The sequence below is a fragment of the Pan troglodytes genome, chromosome 12 (genome assembly GCF_028858775.2).
Source record: "Pan troglodytes isolate AG18354 chromosome 12, NHGRI_mPanTro3-v2.0_pri, whole genome shotgun sequence".
Classification (NCBI taxonomy): Eukaryota; Metazoa; Chordata; class Mammalia; order Primates; family Hominidae; genus Pan; species Pan troglodytes.
The window spans coordinates 102,689,558-102,702,736 of record NC_072410.2 but is presented as its reverse complement, the minus strand read 5'-3'; the positions used below and the strand labels follow the sequence as shown (position 1 = coordinate 102,702,736).

Sequence of the window (13,179 nt, the reverse complement as noted above, 5' to 3'; positions counted from 1 at the left end):
TGGAGCTCAGATTATAAAGAGGAAAGAAATTCTGCTTCTTCCAGGCACAGAAGGCAGTTGATCCTTAGCGGGAGCCCTGGGCTCCGAGAAGCCCCTGGGGAAGCAGTGGAGCTGACACTCATCTAACAGGCCGAGCTGTGTGTGTCTGTCGCCTCTCTGTGTGGGGATGATGGCACCCACACTCCCAGCAGCTCTCTCTGCACATCATGGTAGAGCCCCAGCTCCGTGCCCTGCCCTGGGCATGGCTGAGAATAGACAGGTGCCCTCCGCATTTGGGAATTAGCAGTTTTAGTCTCTCAAGAGCAAAGTACGCCCCGGATACATGTTTTAAAAAAGAAAGGTAAGAAGGAAGAGACCCCTTTCCCCTGCAAAAAAAATCAGGCCAGGTTGAGCCACTTCTAGCCCAGAACTGTTTTCATGGCAAACCCTAACATCCTACTTCTGCCAACATTCAAATTCAGGTAACTTAGAGGGACAGCTAAAATCCAAATGAACAAAAAAACCATATCCAGGTTGCCCACCAGTGCCTCCAGCATGCACAGGGCCATGCCCCATGCAGCAACATCTCTGAGCATCAGGGAGTGGTGGCAGTCACCAGATTCCTTGGGTGATGCAGCCACCAGCTGGAATCACATCAGGAGGATATTGGAGGAGAAGGCAGGAGCAAGTGGGGGGCATACCACAGAGGTCCTTGAGACGGGCTGAGTCGAGACTTTGTATTTAGGTGCTGGGAGCCTTTAGAGGCTTTGAGCAGGGGAATGACTTTTCAGACACATGCATTAGAAAGGGTTATATTTAAGGAAAACACATGCTCCATATGCCTGGCACAGTCCTGGTTTGCCTGGACAGTTCCAACTTATGCCTGCTTTTCCTAGTAAACTGATTGCCCATTACACTCTCAAGAGTATCCTGGTTTTACCTACTGGATATTTTATGATATTAAAGAATTATTTTTAATTTTTAAAGTATAATAATATTATAGTTACATTTTAAAAAAAAGAATTCTGGGCCAGGCACGATGGCTTATGCCTGTAATCCCAGCACTTTGGGAGGCCAAGGCAGTTGGATCACATGGGGCCAGGAGTTCGAGACCAGCCTGGCCAACATGGCAAAACCCTGTCTCTACTAAAAAATACAAAAATTAGCCAGGCAAGGTGGCACATGCCTGTAATCCCAGCTACTCGGGAGGCTGAGGCACAAGAATTGCTTGAATCCAGGAGGCAGAGGTTGCAGTGAGCCTAAATCATGCTACTGCACTCCAGCCTGGGGGACAGAGCGAGACTATCTCAAAAAACAAACAAACAAAAAAGAGTTCTGCCGGGCATGATAGTGCATGCCTGTATTCTCAGCTACTCTGGAGGCTGAGGCAGGAGGATCACTTGGCCCCAGGAATTCTGGGCTGTAGCGCGTTATGCCAATTGGGTGTACACACTAAGTTTGGCATCAATATGGCGACCTCTTGGGAGCAGGGGACCACCAGTTTGCCTAAAAAGGGGGAACCAACCCAGGTTGGAAACGGAGCCGGTCAGAACTCTTGTGCCGATCAGTAGTGGGATTGCGCATGCTCTGGGTACGTTGCCCAGGCTGGATCCCACTACTCTTACTGTGTTGCCCAGGCTGGAATGCAGTGGAATTCAGGCTTCACTCCTTTCAGTGGAGCCACTGCACTCCAGCCTGGGCAACATAGTGAGACCTCATCTAAAAAAAACAAAACAAAACAAAACAAAAAACAGTCCTTATCTTTTAAAGATAGATTGATTGAAAGATAGATCAATCGATCTAGTGCTCACTCTGGCAGCACATATACTAAAATTGGAATGATACAGAGATTAGCATGGCCCCTGCACAAAGGATCACATGCAAATTTGTGAAGCATTCCATATTTTATGATGAATGTTTGAGAGATGAATATGTCAATTACCCTGATTTGATCAGTACACATTATATGCCTCTCAACATCACTATGTACCCCATAAATATGTACAATTACTATGTGCCAACTAAAAAATCTAAAAAATAAAGACATACGCTTAGATATTTATAGATGAATATTGTCTAGAATTTGCTTCAAACCAATCTAGCAAGGGGAAGTGGTGGCCGAATGTGAGTGGGAGTAGAGACGAAATAAAATTGGTTGAGTTGACAATTGTGGAGTTTTAGTGGTGGATACATGAGGTGGTGGTGTGTTGATGATACTAGTCTCTCTATTTTTGTGTTTAGTTAACATTTTCTGATATGTAAGTTTAAGAAGAAAGTGTCCCAGAGTGGACAATAAATATGGTCACTCTAGTTCAATGGTTCGCAACTTGGAGAGATTTTGTCCCCAGGGGACAGTTGGCAAGGTATGGTGGCCTTTTGGTCATCACAACTTGGTGGCAGAGGGGGGGATATGCTACTATTACCTATTGGATAAATGCCAAGTATTGGTTTTTATTGCTAAAGGCTGCAATGCTCAGATTGCCCCCCACCCCAACAAAGAATTCTCTGGCTCAAAATGTCAATAGCGCCAAGGGTTACGCCCCGGGTTAGTGTAATGTCTGTGACTTACTTTAAAGCTCCATTGTATGAACAGAAGAGATAGTGTCTCTGTGTGTGAGCTAATCGTAATGTATGCTCTAGGGTTGATGAGTTAACACTTAAAGTAACTCACACCCTAGAAGTGGCTAGCAAGGGCTTCAAATATAGTTATTTAAATCTGCTCCCCAAAATTCATTAACTAGCATAAACAATATCCAGGTAATTTGTTGTTGGTGAAGTGAGTGATGTTCAAGAACTATATTCAGCTGGAAAGATGGTTTAGGCACCTATGTCTCTGCTTGAACAAGACAGAAGAATCCAGCAAACCTGGGTGCCTGACAAGCAGGGACTGGTGCTCTGGGTCTATTCCCATTTCATTCTGAGTCCCCTCTTGGCCTTGACAACTCTGTCTCCTGGCCCAGCCAGAAGCTCGGCTGGTCCCGCTGACAGAACATCGCCATATCTTTGAGCTACTGGACTTCCCATGTGAGTGCTTATCAGCATGCCTAGAGGTAGAGAAAGGTGATGCCCCAAGTTTAGTGGAGGGGCCAAATGACTATTTTTGTGACTATTTGCTAATAAAAGTATGTCATTGTGGCAGAATATGGTCTGAAATTTACTTTCATTGTAACATATCTCCTTGTGGCAAGGGTGTGGGCCTGAAGACCCTTTCTCATCTTATCTTTGGGGATTAGGAGACACTAATGTTTACCCTAAGAACTTGATCATCATTGAACAGCCAAGTTGGCTGAGATCAGGAAGATGATAATGGTAGTGTGTGTGTAGAGAACAAACTGAAGATGAGGTTAGAACCTTTGCCTTCTCCATGATCTGTGTATCTTTCTCATGTCTTCAAGGAACACCACATACCTCCCTAACACCACCACCATGTATCATTGAATAGCTAGACTGGCTGAGATAGAAAAAATAATACTGGAGGTGTTTGTAGAGGATAGATGGGAGAGGAGATTACAACTTTTTCACTCCCTTTAGGATCTCTCTAATATCTTCCATACACCTGTCTGGCACCAACACCATGTATCACACGCACTTTTCCTGCCCCACCAGCGTCTCACCTGTGTCCCCCGACACCTATATCTGTGGCTTCAACCATGGCCAGGAAGTGTCTCCTTGTGCCCGAGGCCTCTCAGGTGTGTCAGCAAGTAGGTAGGAGAGTCTCATGGCTCAGTCTGGCCTCAGAGGCTAGAATGTGTCATGGTGGCCGTGATTGGTTTCAGCTGCCTTTAGTCCACAGCAGGGCATGTCTTCCATCTCCAGCAGGAGCCAGGCAAGAGCAGGCTGCCTCTGTGTCCTAGAAAGCCAAGGTCCTCCCTGGGCATAGCTGACGCTGCGCATGTAGGGACAGGAGGACTGTCCCTGGAAGGTGAGAGTGGCTGGGAGGGCCACACGGGAGGCCTCATTTTCAGCCACCAACAGCTCAGGAGAAGTGAGTTTCTCAGAGGATATTCTGAGAGCCTGTTTGGATGAGGAGAGGCTGAGAAGGCAGTGGCCACTGGGCATTACAGTGAGGGCAGGTGTGAGTGGGTGTCCCCTAGGAAGGGGAAGGAAGGGTGGCATGCCAGCGAGGCAGGGAGAAGTTCCCGGGGCTGTCATCAGATGACCATTACCAATTTCAGTGTTCTGAGGAGGAACATTGCTGCCCTAGCCAGCTCTCATTGCACATTCATGCACACACAGATACAGAGAGATACACACACACGTGCGCACACGCGTGCACACGCACACACACATACACACACGTACACATACACAGGTCACTGAGCCACATTCCTTGGCCACAAGGTCCTTTCTTTCCCAAGGTCTCAGATTGCGTGTCTGACATGGATTTTTCCTAGCTGCCTATCCCATGGTGTGCAGGCTCCCATGGGGCCCCACAAATGCCCCACAGGCCCCAGGGCAAGCTGCCCGACACCCGGAACTCTCCCTCAAGGTGCGGCTCTGAAGTAGACCAAAGAGCCCTCGCCAAGGGCTGGGACTCTTCCCAGGAGACGAGTGCTCCTCCGACAGGGCCCTTAACAGGAGTCTGGCACCTGTCTCTATGGCTGTCTCTACTCAGTCCCAGCTAGTAGCAGCACCGTGGGGAAGCCTGGGGTAAGAGGCAGAAGGGGATTCTAGGCCTCTGATCTCTGCAACTCGCCCCCACCTAAACCATGCCAAATATACACACGCTGAAAAAAATCACACAAATCAAACACAGTGTGCCGCTTCAAGGCCCTTTTCCCACCAACTGCCTCCTTGACCCTGCCTGTCTGGGGGTCCTGGAGCCACCTGGGTCTCAGCCATGGTGGTGCTGGGCTTCTGCCGGGCAGTGAACAGCTCATGCTCTCTCCTCATCCATCGAGGGCTCTCTGGGCCCAGGGACTGGGCTGGGCATTGTTGATCTCTGTCTTTCTAACAGCAAACTCAGCCCAGAGCCTCCTCACCACCCCTCTACCTGCAGTGCTCAGAGAATGTCGGTGAACATGGGCAGAATTTAATTGCCTGGCAAGTTCAGATTTGCACCTTTGATCTGCAAACCTGGCAGGGCTGGGTGATGGGAAGAACATGGCATTTGGGTGCAGATGAACCTGGGCTTGAAACCCAGCTTTGTCATTTCTATCTTGTGACCTTCAGTAGCTGCTTCACACGTAACATCCCTCTCCATCCCTCTCCTGAGCCCAGGTGTTCTCATCTGGGAAGTGGGGAAAGTCGTACCTAATTCACAGGAGAACATGTGAGTGTACAACCAGCCCAGCCCGTCATCTGGTGGCCACTCATCTTCCTTTTGGGGATGAGCTGGGAGCCGTGATGAGTGTTTCAGTCTTGGTTCGGGGCAATGGACCTAGTAAGCACTTTATATATATCCTAATCCTCCCAACAGTCCTATGAGGAGGGCACTATTATCATCATCAACTCCTTTGTACAGCCCAGGAAACTGAGGCACAGAGAGATTATGAAATTTGGCCAAGTTCACACAGCCCGTAAGTGACAAGGCTATGGTTTGACCCAAAGCTTTTGGACTCTGGGGCCCACCCTCATAGCTATGTTACTAAACTGCTGGGTGTTTACCCCAAAACAGGAAACCTACAAAGCGGTGTTCTTTGAGTCTATCAAAAATATTTACTGAGTTCCTCCTAAGGAATTAGGAGAGGTGGTCTCAGCCCCACTGCAGGCTGCTCTCTGTGGGGTCCTGGGGAGCGGCTCCGGCCCTGGGCCTGCTGGCAGAGCTTTGCTGAGACCTGGCAGAGGCGGCCCTGCCCTGTCACGTCTCCCTCCACAGCCCACTTGCCTGCCAGGGTGTTTGAACAATGATTAACCAGCAGCGGGCAGGCCAGTGCAGGCCAGGCTGGGCACGGCGGGTGAGCTCACCCCTTGCACAATGGTGGCCGCACCCGCCGCCCGCACCCACCTCCCGACTCAGGGGCCGGCCCAGTGGGGCAGGGCCAGGCGGGCTCCCAGAAGCAAGGGACATGAAGCTGGAGGGAAATAAGGGACAGCCTAGCCAGATGTGCAGATGTGACTACAATCACATTTGATGCCATCCTCCCACTCCAGCCCATGCAGACTCCAGCCCCTCTTGCCAGCCATCCACTGCTGGGATGAGACCAGCCTCAAGGGAGATGTTCCTCAAACAGTGTCACCTAAGCCTGTCCCAAGCTGCTCCAGCCACAGAGCATCAGACTCCAGACTGGACTAGAGGACGCAGGAGGACCCGCCCACCCAGGCCCATGACAGACAGGGAGCCACGCCTCAGGCCCCTCCTCCCCTTTCTCCATGAACCCTCTGAGCCTTGTGGAGCCCGGTCTCTGGCCCTGGCTGCTCGGGGAAGCACAGGCATGTGCCCATACCCACACCAGCCCCCGGGCCCCTCCCTGGGAGCATCCGGGGTCTCAAGCGCCAGAGCCTGCATGGTGGTGGTGGTGGAGAATTCACAGCTCATTCGGAGCCAAATCTGTCTCCAGATTCACCGACGTTGCCACACCTGTCCACCCCAGCCTCGCCCGAGGCTTCAGCCTTTTATTTGCTTGTTGAGTGGAGCACTAAAGTCCTTTACCCTAAGTAAACCGTGTGTCCATTTCAGATCCGGCTTCACTGCCTCAAAAGCTAGGAGGACTGAAGAAGGTTGGGATGTGCATCTGGGGTTCGGGGGACAGCACTATGTGTGGGGGTGGGGAGGGGGAAAGATAATTTTCTGTGAAGGTGGGAGGGGTGGAGGTGCCTTTACCCCACTCCCACTCTCCCTCCTCAGTGTTCCGAAAAGTCTGAACCCTGCTGGTCTGATGAGGGCTCCCAGCTGATCTGAGGGCTCAGTCAGCCTTGCCGGGTGCCCCTCCAAAAGAACCCAGGAGTCTGGGTGCCCAGGTCTGGGCCTGCCGGAGCTCCCTGGCCCCTCCTCACAGCCAAGAGACACTGTGATCCTCAGACTCTCTGAAGGCCCCTCAACAATCAAAAAAGGGTGGGCTCCCGCTTATTGAGAAGTTGTGCCTTTTTTTGTCCTAGATTCACCTGCCCAGCCTCAGGGACCCCAAGTTCTGGGTCATGTGCTTGGGATATCCTCACAGCCCGGCCTGAGAAGAGCTGGGTATTCTGGCTCCCATGGTGCCCTCATTCTCTCAGGACACCTGAGGCCCTGGCCCTGAGGCCTGTCATGCGGCCTTCTTGCAGCATCGCTGTTTGTTTCCTGAGCTCCTGTCTGGGCTATGCCCTGAGGAAGAAGAGAGTAGAGAGGATGCGCTTGCTGCCTCGGGGGCCTGCACCCTGGTTGGGGAGCCAGGCATGGATGCGGGCTGCATGGGTGCCAGCTACCATGATGGCTCCCTAGCAGCACCGTCTGTATACCACACTTTGTTCTGAGCAGGTCACATGTGTTTGTTTGTTTATTTATTTATTTATTTTGAGACAGAGTCTTGCTCTGTTGCCCAGGCTGGAGTGCAATGGTGCAATCTCAGCTCACTGCAACCTCCACCTCCCAGGTTCAAGCGATTCTCATGCATCAACCTCCTGAGTAGCTGGGATTACAGGCGCACGCCACCAAGCCAGACTAATTTTTTGTATTTTTGTAGCAAAGGGGTTTTGCCATGTTGGCCAGGCTGGTCTCAAACTCCTGACCCCAGGTGATCTGCCTGCCTCTGCCTGCTGGGATTACAGGCATGAGCCAGTGTGCCCGGCCAATATGTGTTTAATTATTTATTACATGGGCTTCACAAGCCTGTGAAGCACATAGATCATTCCATGACCACCATTTTAAGGATGAGGGAAACGCTAAGGCGTAGTGACAGTAAGCAACAGCCTAGGGATGTACAGCTAGTAGGTGGCAGAGCCCAGCTAAGACCCAGGCAGCGGGTCCAGCACCCATGCTGTCAGTCTCTATGAGATGCTACCTTTGGAGCAACATGCACCAGGAAGACAGGGCCAGGGGCAGCTTTCAGAGGGTGTAGACCAGATGGCGGCAGCGCTTGGCCCTGAGGTGTGATGGGATTTTGTGAAACAGAAGCAGCACAGGGCAACGCAGACAGAGGAAGCAGAAGCAGTATCTGCAAGCCTCGGAGGTGTTAATGACAATCACCCGAGGAAGGAGGTGGGGACAGGGGACTCCTGTACTTTCCCCCATACCCTTGCCTTGTTTGAATCTTCCATAATGTGCATATATTCATTAATTACAGGTGAAATTTAAACGCACAAAAAAATACAGTGAAGACTGAGTTGTGTGTCATAAAGCCATACAACTCAGCAGGAGTTGGCAAACCTTTCCTGTAAAGGGTCAGATAGTGAGTATTTGAAAATATTTTCAACTACTCAACTCTGCCACGGCAGCACAAAAGCGGCCATAGACAAGAGGCACACAAACGGGCGGGGCTGTTTTCTAATAAAACTTTATTTATGGACATTAAAATGCCACATTTTCACATGTCACAAAATATTCTTCTTTTGAAGTTTTCAATCGTTGAAAATGTAAAAAGCATTTTTCCCTCACAGACCGCACAAAAGCAGGCATGGAGGCAATACTGTGGCCTGTGGGCCATCGTTCGTACACACCTTCCCCAAAAGGCTCAGATAGGCGAGAGAGCAGGGAGGCTCCAGAGTTGGCTGGAATCTAGTTGGCTGAGTCCAGTCACTCAGGTTGGCTGCAGCCCAGGAGTCCCAGGAGCGAGGAGCAGCAGGGCTGGGCCAAGAGTGGAGAGGGCTGAGGACAAACCCATAGGGCCTCGAAGGCCCCAGGAAGAGATGTTGTCACAGCTGACTCAGCCCCGTGCTCAGACTCCAGTGTTACCAGGTCCTGAATGTGAGACGCAGGCGTCTGCTTCTCCGAGCTTCAGTTACTTCAGCTGTAAAATGGGACACTGGCATTGACCTTGAAGGTCATGATGCATGGAAAGAGAGGGTTAGATCTTGTGAAAGGGGCTGAGGCTGGTGCCTATCCCGCACCAGAGACCCACGGGGGTGACGATGGTGTTTGCTGTTCATTCACACAATTGTTTTGGTTATTCTCAGGATGTTAAGCAGGCTCATGTCCAGGTATGTGTTTTAGAAATGTCTCCCTGGTGCTATGTGACGAATATGTCTGCATGTCTGTATGAACATCCTTCCTTCACCTTCCAGAACCTTCTCTCGGCTGCCCTGTACTAGGAAGACCAACCTGAGCAGACAGCATCCACAGGCTCCCTCACCCTCCTGTGGACAGACAACTCAGCTACTGGGGACCCCCAGAAGGAGATGAGGGGAGGGAGGAGAGCAGGGTTCTCCCTGACTCCCTCCTGCAGGCTGTGTGCAACCTGGATGCATCTTTTTGGAAAAGTCACAGCACTCTCCCAGCTCACCTCAGAGATTCAAGGGGGTCTCCCTGCCCCTTGCCCACATCTTTGTACACTCTTCTCAAATTATCCAAATTTGAATTCGACCTGCCTGATTGATAGAGGGCATAAGACTGGGTAAAGATACCAGCTAGGAGACTATTGCTATCATCTTGATGAAGGAAAATGAAGCAGTAAACCAGGACAGTGGTGATGAGGGTGAAGGAAGAGCTGGAACCAAGACATATGTAGACATTCAACAGGTGGAACCAGGAGCATTCCAGAGAGGGAGGAATCTCCAGGAGCAGTTGCATCTCTGGCTCAGGCAACGGAGGGGATGGAGATTCTGAGAGAGGATACCCAGGGGGAGAGGCTGGTGTTTGGGATGGAAATGATAACTTTGAGGCAGTGCCTGCAAACATCCAGGTGGATAAATGCACATGTATATCCAGCCTTCCTGAAGCTCTGATTTTCTACCATGTTTAGCCAGGATCCATCCAGTTCTCCCAGACAAGCCATGTCAGGAATGGCTTGGGAGCCATGGAGAGGGGTCAGTGAATAGATGGCTGCTGGCCTCGTCCTTCCCCTTCGGATGCAGGAACAAGGCTCTCAGATGCATGAACTCAGCCTAGAGTTCCTGGGTCTCCTGCTGCACCCACAGGAGACGTCTGGGAGGACTCCATCCCCGGAGGTGCCAGCAGTTAAAGAAAGCCAGAGCTGCCAGCCAAAAAACACCTTTGCCCATCAGCCAGGAAAGCTGAACAGGCTGGAGTGCTTCCATATGGGAGGCACTGGGCTTAGATCTTCCTTTAGCCATCCATTCCTTGGGGCTTTCAGGGGGCAGGAGGTCAGATCTATGCTTTCCTCGGAGGTGGGCCCTGGTGCTGGGGCGGGACCACAGGTGGCAGAGGGTGGGGGCTTAACTCCTCAGGCCTCACTGCTCATTCCTAGTTGGACTGACTTCTGATTACATTGTTGTTTCAGAAACAAGCGCTCGATGGCATATTTCTCAATTGAGTCACTGCTCAGTTTGCCTTCTCCCAGGAAAGCAAACACTCTCTGGCTTCACCTCGGGCCATGGCTGTCATTGACCTTACTTACCTTGAAGGGCTCAGCACTGGGTTCCCAAGGCCCTTTTTAAGATCCAGTTTCCCTGGTGCTTTGAGGAGGGTGGGGGGCATCAGAAGACCCTCTTGCTGGGAACATCCACTTCCCGATGCCTCCTCCTTTGACGTCGTGAGCCACAGGCCACCAAGCAGGTTCTGTGGCAGCAACTCAGAAGAGCCCTCTGGAGTAGGAGAGCCTGGATCCCGGTGCCCAAGGTGGGCACAGCCTGCAAGCAGCTCTGCTCAGAGAAGTCCCGCTTCCTAGGACTCATTCTGACTGTGCACATGACACTTTCTGGAGTAGGTCAAGAGCCCCAGGGGTCATTTGAACAGGAAGTTCTCGGGTCACATCAAATGTTCCATGTTGCCAACCCTCCATGTAACCCCTTTTCAGGAAGTCATCGGTCTCACTGGCAGGGTAGGGGAGGGCCTGGCAGTGTAACTGTCATGAGTCCCGTCTCCAGTGTCCCTCTGTTCAGTGCATTTGGCTTAACCCCCAGCTGTATGCACTGGGCCCCCAGGGCTGCCTCCCCCTACGTCCCCCACAGCAGCCCAGCATGGGGAGAAAACATCCTAAAATCACCAGGGGCTCCAGGGAAAAGCCGAGAGGGGGCACGTGGCTGGTATGAGAGCCAGGAATGCCCATGTGTTCAGGATGGCGGAGGCAATGAGGAAAGAGTGGCCCGATCTTCTCTCTGTTCCCTGCCTGTCCGTGTCATCCCCACTGGGTTCTAAATCCCCCTCGCATGTTCACAGGTAGCTCGCTGCACCCAGAGACCCCACCAGGCAGATAAACTTCTTCGTCCCACAGACAGAATTCCTCGACCTAGTCTTGCCTTCTTCCCCCTGCTGTCGTCCTCATCCCACTTCCAGCTGTGCCTGAAGACAATCTGAGGGTCAGACTGGAGGGCGGGGAAGGAGAGGCCGAGCTGCCCCATTCACAGCGTTCAGGACTGTCTCTGCCCCAGGTTCCCTGACTCCTGGAAGTTTCTGGAGTCCTAGACAGGTCCTCTTGGCACTTTAGGAACCAGCTCAGGGCCTGCCTCTTCCTGGAAGCCCTTCCTGTGCGTGCTGATGGTCTTGGAATCAAAGCGCAGCTGCTGAGGAAGTAACTGGGAAAAGCAAAGGCCGGAACTGCAGGGTTGAGGAGGAGGAGACAGTGAGGAGAAGCCCACAGTTCATCTCCGGGGCTCCTCCAGGTGGCTGGCGGAGCGGCTGAGTGGCCCGAGGACTTCCTTTCCCAGGAGGCTGCGCCACAGACTTGGAGCTGTGGGGTGGGGTGGCAGGTGAGAGCGTCCAGGGGGCCCAAGACAGCTGTCTCACTGTGCGGTCTGAGCACCCCCAGCCCGGGCATGTGAGCAGAGCTGACTAACTCTTGCAGGAAGTGGCCTCAAGCTGGGAGGGAATGGTGGGAAGGCCGCCTGGGAAGCGGGGCTCAGAGGATGCTCCCCAGCCTGGCCCCTGACCCATGAGAGCACACTGTGCCCTTTGAGGGTGGCCTGCTCTAGCCATCTCTGCGGGTGCTGCAGGGGAACAGGGAAACGAGGAACCAGCATCTGCCCACAGCCTCCCTTCTCCCACAGAGGCAGGCTCCAGGCCTCAGCTCCCACCCTTCCACCAACTCACCTCCCCGCCTCACCTGGTTTTCCTATTTTTTTTGTTCTCCAGGCTTTTCCCATGGGAAAATCCCACCCACCATTCCAGGCCAGCCAGAAAGCCTCTCCCTGACACCTGACCAAGTGTTCCCTGCTGGCTCACAGGTAGCCAAGCCCCAGAGGTCTGATATGTGACTTCCCGGCAGGATGCTGTGATCTCCAAGGGCAAGGTCCCTGGAGGGAGCCGGGGCTGTACAATGTTGGCCCTCAGCAGGATCTCCAGGCAGGACTGCTTCCTCAGGCCAGCCCATGGTTCCTCCACCCTGGCTCCCACTCCCCATCCCCCCTGGCCTCAGGGAGCTGACAAGGCCAGAGGCCCCTGAATTCCTGCCCGAGGGCTCACCCCTGCCCTTGGTTTCACAGACCACCTTTGTGTAGGTCACGGTTGCTGAGCTCTTTCTAGCCCAGCACAAACCTGGGGCCTGGTCTTAGTGACTGACCCACCGGAGAGCTCCCAGTAACTCCCAGTAACTTCTCTGCCAGTCATCGGCTGCTACTCCTGTCCCTTTGAGGAACTAACGACTGTTCTGTGAGTCAGTAACTAGGGGCAGAGGGAGGGGTGACAGACTCATTGCAGATATCAGGTGATCACTGCAGATATCATGTGATCGCTGCGGCCTTGGAGCCAGAGGCGTCCCTGTTTCTGCTTCCCCAAGAGGACATTCTCCTGCCATGGGGAAGGCCCCCACTCACTATACATTTGCGGCATCTAACCTAGATGGGCTCGAGAAAGCCACTCCGCACAACAGAAAGAGCACTGGCTGGGAGCAAGTGAGTCTGGGCTCCCCACGGCTGGCAAGAGACTCCCCTTCTCTGAACCTCAACTTCGAGGGGGTGGCCCTCAGAAACCCTAAGAATGCTCACAGTTTTGTGACCTCTTGAAGTCCATGTACATGAAGCAGCTGCGGGCTCAGCCACATCCTGAAGGATCCCATGAGGACGAGTCCTCGTTAGCATCTGTCTGCCCTGGCTCCTAGAAGAACTTGTGATGCTGTGATGAAGCTTTGAAGTCAGGCAGTCCTGGGTTCAAGTACCGGCTCTGCCTCTTACCAGTACATTTTGCACCTTTCTGAACTTGATTTCCAGATGAGGAGATCTGAGGCCCCAGGA

At 52.5% G+C, this 13,179-nt stretch overlaps 1 non-coding gene across 1 annotated transcript; it reads left to right on the top strand.

Annotated features, from left to right (window-relative positions):
- The first annotated feature begins 1,782 nt into the window (after positions 1-1,782).
- Positions 1,783-1,887, top strand: LOC112208333 (U6 spliceosomal RNA). The gene has a single exon (XR_002942735.1). It is a non-coding gene; the product is annotated as a U6 spliceosomal RNA (small nuclear RNA).
- Positions 1,888-13,179: the final 11,292 nt, after the last annotated feature.